Source organism: Monopterus albus, unplaced genomic scaffold (genome assembly GCF_001952655.1).
Source record: "Monopterus albus unplaced genomic scaffold, M_albus_1.0 scaffold59.1, whole genome shotgun sequence".
In the NCBI taxonomy this organism is placed as follows: Eukaryota; Metazoa; Chordata; class Actinopteri; order Synbranchiformes; family Synbranchidae; genus Monopterus; species Monopterus albus.
The window spans coordinates 432,482-445,196 of record NW_018127939.1 but is presented as its reverse complement, the minus strand read 5'-3'; the positions used below and the strand labels follow the sequence as shown (position 1 = coordinate 445,196).

Below are 12,715 nucleotides of genomic sequence, written 5' to 3'. Positions count from 1 at the left end.
TCAGCAAGCTTGGATAACTGCTTTCTGCTCCCGCGGATCGCAGAATAGTTCGAGAGCCACCCGTGCTTCAAGGGAGTGAGTTAAATTGTGTTTTCCTTAAAGAAGGAGCTGAGAGCTAAGCTAAGCTGACGCTGAAGCTAGCTCACTTGTGTCTGGAGTTGATTACCTCACCGAGAGTCACAGGGGAGCAGACGGTGTTGCCGCAGGAGATCCAGCACTCACCTGCGTGGGAGGACGACAGCGCAGTGGGGATTCCGTGAGCAGACGTCTTGTGTTCCTTGGAGGGTAACGAGGATTTTCTTCAGAATGGTAGGATTATTGGAATGGGTTTTAAGTGGACATGAGCTCCAACGCGTGCCAACTCAAGCTAGTATAAAGCTCTTAAGGGTGCACCCAGGTTGAGTGTGTGGCAAAAACATTATTTCCAAGGGTTTCAAATATTATTTGTTGTTTGACTAGGTAAACCTATGACCTGTGTTTTTTTGTTTAATTAATACACAACCTTGAACTGCATTTGGTGTGTGTTTGTTTTTCTGCACTGTGAACCAGTCCCTGGAGGGATTGTTTGTGAATTATGGGTAACTAAAGTACCTATTTTGAGTTATTTAAATTAATATCATTTCTGGGACCTCTCTAATTGATGTTAAAAGGTGAGGATCATACTGAACCCTAGACATAGTTTCTTACATTGGAATGTCTCTTTTGCCAGTCTGTTTTCTTGAGTTTAGAGGGGTATGCACTGAGTAGCTGCTCCCTCGCTATAACGAGCGGGTGGCAGAAGGGTTAAGTGGCTTCCTGTTGACATACTATAGTTCATTGCTTTTGATTGGACAGGACCACAGATGAGCAAAGAGCTTATATATAAATTTATACACCCACTAAAGGCAGAAACACGGTTGATGAAACACACTAGACACCTACTAAGTCCCCACCAACTTGCGAAGATTTTTAGCCCCTGACGGTTGGGAAAGTGCCAACGCCTTATCACTGAGAAAGACAGTATTCACTCCAAACGAGGTGCACCTGCTGTTCCTCATTCATCCCTATGGTTTCTACCTGCTGACTGCTTGTTCCTTCTCCTGTCTGATTCCATATTACTCAAATATGCACCAGCTGCATGTACAGTCAACTTGTCTTTTGAAATTATATATGCTTCACAACACAATGCTGTGTTCACTGGGTTCTGTTATGTTGTCCCCTGCAGAGTTTGGTTGTGCTTCCTACTGAATCTTTAGCATGATGCCTTGATGAATAGAGCACCACTACATATAGTAAATGCCACCTTTCATGCCTTTAATTTTATGAGGCTTTCTGATTATACTGAAGTAAATATTCATAATAAAGTCAAGGTAATGTTATCCAGACAAAGACAGGCATATTTCCTCATCATACAAATGGGTGGGGAAAAAAAGGTTTTGAATCCTGACAAATATGCACTGAGAGTCCTCAGTGCAGACAGCACTTAGGGGTGGGACTGACTGCAGTATGCTAGCACACACATACAGTACATAAACACATAACTATATGCACAGAAAAATAGGAAGTAATTTGTGTCAGATGCAAATCATCTCTTTCTGAAGTTCAAAATATGTTTTTTCTTGAGGGGTCCAGTGAGAGACATTAATTGATTTCTGTGTGTTTCAGCTTCAGTATCTTGCATGTTTGATGTCTCTGTGAAGACATTGTTCTACAGTGATTGGCTCGGTATGACTTTGCCAGAACAGAGTGCCACATAGAGGGATTACTGTGGTCCAGTCTAGGGGAAACAAAGAGCCTTGGGTGCACGATAACAATACCTATCCAGCAGGAACAATTATTATGCTCAAGCAATGCAGAAAATTGTGTATTGTGTAGCAGCTTAATGAGATGATCGACACAGAGCTAAAGAGAGGCATAAATCTGCAAGCATTTAACTGGATGTGTGGAACAAATTGAGAGAAAGGAATGAGATAAACTACAGTAATACCAGCAGTATTACCAGTAAGATCAGTAATCCAGCAGATAAGTGTCAGAGAGCATGATCATTTGGATCTGGACCATTTGAATCCAATATTGTTAGACATATAAAATAAACTTATAGTATAAGTCTACCTGGCATCTTATTTCCAACCTAATTTATGACTATGATTTCCCCCATAAGACACACATACAGTTCATTTCAATAAAATCAAGAGTTAGTTATTAATTCCCTAGAATATTTCTCAACAACCCTGCAGCCCTGTCAGATGTACCCCTTCACTGACACCATCTTGTTCCAACTGTGTTCATTTTAGAGTGTGGCTAGCCAAGCCAAGTCCCACAAGACCTGCTGGCATCTGAGTGTTTGGGCTGGGTTCAGGTAGAAATTTAGAAATTGTTTTTGGGTCCAGTTCAGGTTCGGACATGTTCACTAGATGGCTGGAGGATTAAAATGTCTGCTTTGTTTAACGATAAGGGAGAACACATTGTACAAACTCAACAGCATTGGGCTTGGGTCAGGTTTGGACATTAAAGTATATACTATACGTTTGTTCCATCCAGGTTGGGTTTGGATGCCACACTCTCAGGCAAGGGTCGGGTTCAGACAGAAATATGCAGCCCAGTCCAGCTCTCTAGTTATTGAATGTACTATAAGCTGAATATTATTCAACTCTTATGGGTATAATAGTAGATGCTAAAATATTTTTTATGCAAATGAGCTGTCGCTGTTAGGTCAGTTTGGTAGTTCCTTCTGCTTCCACTCAAAGTGGCAGAACCATGGTCCTTGGCAATTTTCCATTTTCCCATTACTTATAGCAAACTATTTTAACTATTTACCCATGACCAATAGCTATTTCAGCCATTTATCCATTACTTTTAGCTAGCTATTTGAACTGTTTCTTCATTATTCATCATTTATCATTTAAGGTTGTTCAGCTATTTGAATTCTTGATCGATTATTAGTTATTTCAGTTCATTAACCTAATTTTAGGCATCCTTTAAAATCACATGTTCATATTTAGCTAACTGTTTAAACAACTGTGCTCACTTTCCTCACCCTTTCACTACTCCACAATCTTTATATGGATACCCTGCCAAAGGCCAAAGTATCCCCCAGCATACACTAATCACTGGTTGGGAATCACTGGCTGATCACAACACACCATTATTCTATTTAAGTACAGAGGAGAAAGAAATAAGTCAAAGAATGATTGGTTTGATGGGTTCTGTATAGATCAGTTTGCATGAGGGAGAAATAAATACAGCTATCTATTGACAACCACATGAAGTGCAGGTCTTTATGTTTACGCTAGCTCTCTAAGTGCAGCCAATGAATGCTCAATCAGGAGAAGAGATCCATACATTTCACCTCTGGCATTTAGGGTGTAGCCTATTTGGTGCAAGGTTAAAATTGTAAGAAAAATACCAAGACATAAAAAGAGCTTTGTTTTAATCAAGTATGCAGAACAAAATGTACAAATGGCGAAATGAGTACTGATCAAAATGAAAGACTAAAGCGCACATCTGAGTGGCAACTGGTTACTGTACTTTTGTTGCTGCGGTTGCTATGGTGTCAGTCAACTCATACTCACATGAGGGGACCAACAGTGGGTCAGCTCATTGCTTGAGTTCAACATCTGGTTCAGTTCAAGCATCAAGGACCAGTCAGGTGATTAAGGCAATGACTTGGCAGAGCGCACACAAAATGTCACCTCTGGTAGAAATCAATACTGCCTCAAGAATCCACAGTATAGACAGATATGGAGAGGGCCACTAGGCCACTATATTTGCTGAAGAGAGTAAAGTGGAACAAGCCTGAGATAGCTGTTTAAAAAGACATAAGTACTGTATGCATACATACAAATCAGACAGCTGAATAAAGGTAGACAGAAAAAGGAATACAGAGATAACACATTCGTGTCAGTCTGTCTTTCATGCATTTTCTTTAGATTTATTTTAGCCCATTCTTTTTTACTGAGCTGCACTGTACATAGTAACCTCAAGTCTGAAAACCTTAATCCAAATAATGGTGTGGTATTCTTTTTATATATCCTGCAGCAGTTTCTCTTTTTAAGTTATCAGTAAAATGTTATTTTGAAAGATAAAATTCTAATCTACAGTTTGAGATTTGTCTGTAATCTAACACATTTTTCTCTGTGGAACTGAATAAGAAGCATTTTGGTCTTCATACCCATGCCTATTTTAGTGGCTGCAGCTAATGTAGTAACCCTCCTGCACTACTGTACTGTGCTTTCATGTATCCTTTGAGTGTATACTGACAGTAGTGTGTGCCAGAGTACACACATCTGTACAGTATGTAGAAATTTATCAATGATCCACCAAGCTAGCCAGCATACACCCATCACAGTGTATTTTTTCAATTTGTGGTTGTATATGCATGTCTGTGTCTCTGCATGCATGCTGGATAGTTTTGCCAAAAATCCATTCAGTCAGCCAGACTGCCTGCTAGTAGCCTGACATTTCATCCTGCCACTGTCTCTCCTTCCCAACTCTACATCTCCCTTTCCCCCTCAAGCTTGCATTTCCTCTTTTTCCATCAAGGTAAATGTCAGTGCACACACCTCACTATACAGTAGGTCTGGCTGACCCAGGCCTGGCTACATCTACAGCCCAAAAGAAAAAACAAAAAAGCCAGGAAGCCAGGGGAGAAAGTGTGTGAGAGAAAGACTCAATCAAAATGGGCCTCAGACACCTGCAGCTGGCAGGTTAGCCAAGCATGGAGCACCGGAGTCAGGAAACCATCTGGTTTCCGGCCTGAGCTCCTGAACCCTAGCCACACCTGCTGGGCCTGTAAAACACAAGAGCAGTAAATACACGGACATGCCATAGAGGAGGACCAAGCAGCTCAGAGAGGAGGAAAAAAGCACCTTTGCTGCTGGTAGGTGGTTGTTGTCACTGTGTGAATGCAGCATGTAGGTAGTAATCAAGGACAAAGTAGTAGAACAAAAAAACCCCCCCAAAAAAAAAAAAAAAAAAAAAAAAGTGATCCCAGCCTGGCATGACGATTTATTGCTATGATGTTGTAAAACTACAAAACTTTTCTTAAGTGGCTCAAAGCTTATGTTAAAAGTAAGCATTAATTTGTGCTGCATAAAGCAGATCCGACACCTCTCAAATTGTCACCAGCACCTAGTTTGATGGACCCAGCATCTCATTTACATATTAAATTAATTTAATATATGAATAATATATAAAAAGTCCAAGGTCTAATACCGTTTGTACAACTAGCCTTTTACAGCGGCATATTAGACTAAAATTTGAATAATTAAATACAATAAAGACAGGCAGTTAGGCCAATTACTTTACAACGTTACCGGCCTGTGCAGGTCACACATGGGTCAGGTGCATAACGTTATGTTAGCCACAGTGCAAAAATATAAAAAAGGCAAACTTGCTAAAGTATTTCAAGTTGCAGCAGGGAGAAACTAGTTCAGAAATTAGAAGCTAAACAGGCCAAGCTGGGCCCAGTTATGAAAAGGTTAGTACAAACCAGTCTGATGCTGATGTCATGGATTTCAAATGGATTGAAGCAAAGAGAGAGGACTGCTGTCACATGGCTACATTATGGACTGTAAATAATGGAAGGTAAGACTATGTTTATTTAATGTTACTGCATTATAAAGTATTTGGTGTGCTTTAAATGTGTTGCTGTAATACTGTGAATATAATGTGTAGTGGAGTAATAAGGCCCCAAATATGATGTCAGGCTTGCTATTGATTAAACAGATTAAAGGCTGTAGCCTCACAGTCCTAATGTATTTAGCATCACTCGCACTCGACATTTATAACTCAAGCGTACAAATGTAAATCTTCTTATGTGATTTATAGACCACTACAAACACACAACAATGTTTTGCCTCTAAGCTGCTTGCTTAATGTGGAAACTGCACACACGCACTGCTCATTGAGTACATTTTCTTCATTCTGGGACCTCCTCTCTACACTCTGACATGCCAAGTCTGTCATCAAGTGATATTCCATGACCTCATAATTTACAAATTAAGCACTGGTTAAAAGTACAATCATCCAGCCATGATTCATGAGATGAGCTGCATGTCTGGAAAAATTATTCTTAAATATTCATCAAATGTTACATTGCAGTATATTTATGCATAGATTTGGACAGAAGGTATCCTTAGTTTAAATTGTATTGTGTAGGAGCATACCACATACAGTATGTGACATTTCTGCAAGACAATTATATCCACGTACAGTTGTGTCTCTTACTATTAAATTGATTGCTGAACACTTCCGTAGGCATTTAATTATGTACAGTACATGCAGTCAGTGTGGGCAATGTAACATGTTAACGTGCATAGTTACAGTAGTAGAGGACAGGCTTCCATCTTAGGTGAAGGTGGTCATTAGTCAGCTGTGTCCTAACTCATGTTGTTGTTGTACAACCATCAGACAGATTTAGATGAGTTCATGAGCCACCAGTCCTTCAGTGAGGTACCTTTTACTCAGTTTCCCATTACAAAATCTAGCTTTGCTGGCATGACACAGCAGGGGCTTTCAGCTTAAACTGTACCGGTACACTTGACTTAGCCTATGTACTCATTAGTACCTTATCTACTGTATATCCTCATTAGTGAAATGTATTTTTGTAGATTAATGGCTCACCGAGGTTGTTATTTGGCTCTGTTCAAGTTTTTATTTGTGAGAAATAAGTTCTACATTTTTCTACATGAACAAAATCCACAGTGCAACCCTTTAAAATTGCAATCAAATCGCCCTTGTGGTAATTTAAGCAAGTTCTCATAGTCTTCTTTGCAGGTGTGTAGGATCAAGTAATCAGTACTGTGGACAAAGACAAACAAATCCAGACACTGCACGCTGCTCATCACTTGTATTCACTTTAATATCAACAGACATTTCAGTCTGTAAACCTTCATCAGGAAAAATATATAAAGCAGAACTACACAATTTATAGACAAAGGACCGAATCTGCAATCAGAGGACATCAAACGCACCTGGTGTATGCACATAATCAGGGACAGTGAGTTCATTTTAATAATTATATATAATATTGAATGCTTACCAAATATATCATATGATAACATACCTGAACATCACAAAGCTAATCCTGCCTAGGTCTCTTTAACAGTTAGAAAAGGGATAATCAGAGGTTATAAATGACACAAGACAAACATCTCCCCCAACAATTCTTATATATGTCAGGTATTAGGATGACAAAACCAATCGCTGTATTAGAAAAGCATATTATTAAATATTAATATTAAACATATTTTAAAAGTATGGTCTATATTACTTCTGCATATTAGAGAAATAAATTCATAAAGAAGATGAAGAAACACCATGAAAACATCTTTCAAAAAACAAAGATAAGGACGAAGAATCCTAAGGACCTTCAAATCAAATCATATGGCCCTAAAGCAGAAAACTGTGCTGGTGTTAAACAAAAATATTTCACATTGAGTGCAAGCACAGTGGGCTTGGAGAAAAATCCATGAGCATGAAATCAACTATGTATTTACCAAACTATTTCTATTCATAGATCCCTGGCTCAGAGCTGAGCTAAACTAACAGTGAGTACATCAAAAACCTCTGCAACGTACAGAGCAGGGAACAAAAGTGGATTGGCCTAGTTACGCATTCAAAGCATCTGAAGTGCATACTTGTACTGGCTACCACATAATGAGAACTCGTCTTGTAAACTGACATTACTGAAACTTTGAGTGCTAACATTTCATTTGAGAAGGCGGCTCACATCACGATGCAAATCCACCATCCCTAGAGGGGGTATAGAATTGTGTGTCAGTGAGCTGGTGTAACCCTGACAGTATCATTTCCTCACTGTCAATCTGCTGAAATCACGTTTTTAGTTTGCAAGCTTGTCAATACTCCACCTGACACACCTCTCACCTCACCGTGCGGCAATGGTAGGAGAGGTGTGAAGTAAGGAACGAAAAAACAACAAGAGCATCAGCTGCCAGCAACAGCTGCTCTCCAGCAGATTTCATTTGAACGCACTGGTTGGGACTGGCATGTCAATCTGAGCACCTTCGGCTTTATCTGGACACCATGTTCATTCACCTTGAATGGGTTATCTTGTCTAATAGTAAGTAAACTTGAAAAAGAGTGGGTTTTGTAAATATACTAGTGACTATCTCCTGTCTTTGTTAGAGGTTTTTGTGTATAAACAACAGCTACAACAAAGTTTTACCAATTAACCTTCTGGCCGTGGCAGTGACAGATGGAAACCCAATGCAATGCACAGGCTCCTAAAGCTACATCTACAAGGAGGTTACACCTTTTCAGGTGTTGTCATTAAGAGCCGAATTAAGAATGCTGATGCTATCGCAATCTCTCAAAGACTGCAAATTGCAATACATTTCAAGTTTTAGTGTCTCTAATCTGGAGCTCGCTCCTAAGCACAATCCTATCAGAGGTTGCCATCGGTGGGTGATGCACTGGGGTGAATGAGATGGGATAAAGAATAGGAAAGTCTATGAATGGAGATTCACGAAGCCTGTGTTATCATTCGTCCCGTGTCAGAAGCCTTTGTTGGGCAGCCGGTGGGCTGCATACTCAGGGTGGTCATTAGAAGGAAAGAGCTCGGGTCTATTTGTTTCTCCTCACGATTTATCTGGTGTTATCAACGCACCTTTTTCCTCTCTAACTGACCTCCATTCATCAAAAGTAACAGGCTGCTGCTGATACACTCTTCAAGCACTCCTCCGTCCACCTTGAATTGACCTGCTCCAAAACCCTCCCCGTTCTTTTCTCTCTTATCTCTGTGCCACTACTTTCAGCTCTTTAACGTCCTGCTAAAACTCTTGCTGCCCTCTCTTTTCTCCTCCTTCTTCCAACTTCTGCTTTACTCCTCCCTCCTCCTTGAGTACTTCTTTTCAACTGCTTGTTGCTGATATTTATCTTCCTCCCATCACTAAACTGATAAAATTGACATCTTCTGTATGTTCCCTCTCTCTTGCACATGCGTATGATTCAGCCAACAGGCCAGAAAGATTAATCAACACACCAATTAAAACGTGTTATGATTCATGTGAGTGGAAGAGGCTGAGACAATCAGCGCTCCATCCACCTGTGCACTGTGTTTGAAAGACTGTCATCTAAAAAGTTCACTGCCTGTCATGATAAAAACGGTTGCACTGGATCAAAAATGAGTCTGTACAAGTCACTTTGGAGTATTTTCCACCTTCTTTCACCACTATTGAACACAGTGATTAACTGAAATTTCACCAGCATCAACATAGCAAACACCCAGAGGTAAGGTATTAATAAAGTAACCAACTGTTATGCAGTACACAAATGAATACTTCTCATTATATCCTCACATCTGTCTGTTTAATGTCTCCGCTCCCTTTCTCATCAGTTCTACTTTTTACTCCACCTTTGTCTTTTGCCCTCTCCCTGTTCACAAATCATTCACTCCACTGTTACTCTCCTGCAGTAATAGGGGACAGCCACATGTTCACATTGCTCACATACACTGGAAAGTTGATGGGATTTTATCACCTGGGCATTTAATAGCTGCTTTGCCCATAATGTACCTTTTGTGTGCATTCTTTTGCCAAAATGTGGATAAAAACACTCCTTCTGTGTGGCTGTATCACATTTATTCTGTAGAAAGCAGCATGTTTTAGTCCTTTGTGGTACTGTACATGCTGAGAATATAGAAGGATAGCAAAGAAGGGGATTTTGCTGCAGGGTTAATCTGAGAAGTTTTGACACTTTAATTTTCCCCAGTGAAAACTTGTCCACTTTGAAAGCTACTGTATCACACACTACACTATTTTCAATGGACAAACAAAGTGTAAATTTTTACAAGCCCAGTTCAGTGTAGAAGAACCTTGAGATGCCTTTGTATTATCTGGTTTACACATCTAATAGAAGTCATTCACACTGAATCAATATTTGACCAACTGCTTCAATTTTCTCAGCAAAGATATTCTTTGTGACTCCTTATAAAAATGTATAGTGCATAAATTCCTATGAAAGAGGTGCTTTAATTCCGTGTAAAAAGGACTGTATCAAAGAAAGGTTTTGTTTAGTTGTTCTTGTCCTGCAAACTAAAACTCAAGAACCTGTACCACACATCCTTCATAGAAAACACATTGAAGAGACAGATAATTCAAGTGGGAGTGTAGACATATCCAAAAGGGATTTATGAACACGTTTTCATTTTCAGCATGTTTGTGGTACATACTGTAACACATGCTGTGCCTATAAAACTGAATTTGACCCATAATTTATTTCCTTTTAAAAATCAATTCAAAGACATCAGGCCCCATAAGTCTACAAGAATGGACAGTGTGCATTCACAAAGTCAATTTGAAAACATTTCCGAGACACGGTGGAGGAATTTGATTCTTTTGATGGAAGGTCAGAAGGGAGCTCCTAACCTGATTTAGGGAGGAATAGGAAAGTACATTTTCCAATTCAGCCATCTATCCAATCCCATTTGATCGTGACAAAAGTACACTATGAAATGGGAATCATATTCCTGGCTGCTTCCTGGCTGTGGGCTCACTTCCATCACTGATGCAGAAGTGGATAGATTATTCTCAAGAAGGCAAAGCTGTCTGGCCCCACTGCCCGCAGAAGACATAAAACAATATGGATAAATATGTGATGTAGGGTCTCATTCTGCTCTGTTCGCCACTGCTGCTAAGTGATTCCAGTTTCACTCCTCTGAGGAAACAGACATTTGACACAAGAGACACCACAGCAAGGCATCATTTTCACACAGTGACCAACCACATACTGCATTTGACTTTTTAGCAGCTGTAGGTCTTACAGATGGTGTTTTTCATCTGAATTCAAATCTACAGCATTACTTTGTACATTCAGCATTAAATGTAAACAGAGCCAGTGGAAAATTTAGGGACTGAACTGCTGATTAAACTGCTATTTAATGACAGTGGGGTTTTGAAGCAGCTTCATTTTTCACAACATATTGGTGTCTCACTAACTCAGCGTGCTAAAGCGTTTGCAGTGTGAACTTTGATGAAATGGCTTGAGGCCGAGGTCATCTGTCTGCCTTAGATAGGAAAACTGCATCATTATAGATCTACAGACCATCACAGCCCCGTCCCTCAGTGCGGCTCCCTCTTGTCCTCTGTCTTTTTGCTCCAAGAGGAGAGGAGAGGAGAGACCACCGGTCCTCACCAGCCACTACTCTTGATCTCTCATAGCTGACTGAGCCTGCTCTTAGTGACAACCAGATGTGGTTTTTTTTTCTCTCACGTTTGTCTTTCATTTGCAAGCATTTAAGTGATTTGGTCCTTTGCAAGATCAGTGACACAACTGATTTAGTTGTGGCTGGGCCAAGAGAAGCCTATGATTGATTGTGCATAACACCATCATTAAAACATGTTTACAAAGACCCACATAACTGTAGCCTCAATAAGCCTGGATGCAAAACAGCCACAGGACCTGTTACATTACTTTTACAAAGACCAATTTTCTCTGCATGCTCAAACATCTGCCTTGGGTTTAATAATGTATATATAGGTATATAACTTGAACCATTGTGTGTTTTGCCAACGTCCAGAAATATCAGGACTTTTTGACACTGATAAAAATGCCTACTTGAAAAGATAAAACAAAAATCCAATATTAAGACTAATACAAATTGATTAAGCAGATTTTATAGAAGATATAGCGTACTCTGTCTCTGGTTTCACTTAGTAACAAACTGCTATAAATACATAGCACAACAAAAGTAGCTAATTTGCTGTGTTTATTTGCTCATGGGGTTAGCAGTGGGGCTAACCACCTTGGAATAATTTGTAAACACTATCAAATTGAAAGAAGGTGTGTTTTTTCTATTTTTTCCATTTGCTCACAAATGCAGCATTACTCTATTACATGGGTGTAGCCATACTGAAACCAATAACACCATTTCATTTATCTTTTCCCTGACTTAAAAGTGCCCACATCTTTCTGCTGCTTTTACAGATTTTTAGACTCCAAGCTTAAACTGAAATAACCCTGATGACAACACTGGGGCCGTTTTCTTGCTTTGACAGCTCTTTCCAGAGCTAGAGAAGACATTATACAACTGTTTTCACAAGCTGCACACTACAATTTATAACAAACCAACCTTTATGTGTAAGAGATGTTGCTGTACAGAGCAAACAATTCATAACAATTACACCAATAAATATCTTGTGGGATCAACACCACAATACAATGAACACCACAAAATGATGATATTTAAATGTGGAATCTGCATTAAAGAATTTGGCCTAGTTGCTTTATAGATAAACAGAACATTAATGAGACATGAAGTAGCCAGCTGCCAGCATTACTACTGTAATTTAGTGGATGACCCCTCCAATCCAATAAATGCAGTGATAAATTTAGGCCTTATTGGGTGATTTAGATGCTGGTTCCATCACGTCTTTCAATTCTCATGTCATGACTATAATTTGGAATAATCATTTGTGCAGGTAAACAGTTTCTATTTCAGACAAGAGGCTGAAGAAACAAATCCAACAAATCATTAACAATTTCAGTAAAATATGATTTTAGTTGATTAAACATGTATTCATCTAATTAACATTTGGTACTATATTAATGATATTTTATAATATTGTACTTGCGAATCAGATGTTAACTTTGAACTGTTATTGTTAAACCCATTGTTAAATCCCTAGTACCTTATTTTCAGTAATTTATTCATGCTGCTTTTCATGAATGCATACATTAGGTTTATAATAGTATGTAAATGTATTGTTCTTAAGTG

General features: G+C 39.2%; 1 protein-coding gene across 2 annotated transcripts in view; it reads right to left on the bottom strand.

Annotated features, from left to right (window-relative positions):
- cdh13 (cadherin 13, H-cadherin (heart)) overlaps positions 1 to 12,715 on the bottom strand; it is a 403,886-nt gene that overhangs the window by 308,315 nt on the left and 82,856 nt on the right. The gene's annotated exons all lie outside the window — the stretch shown is intronic.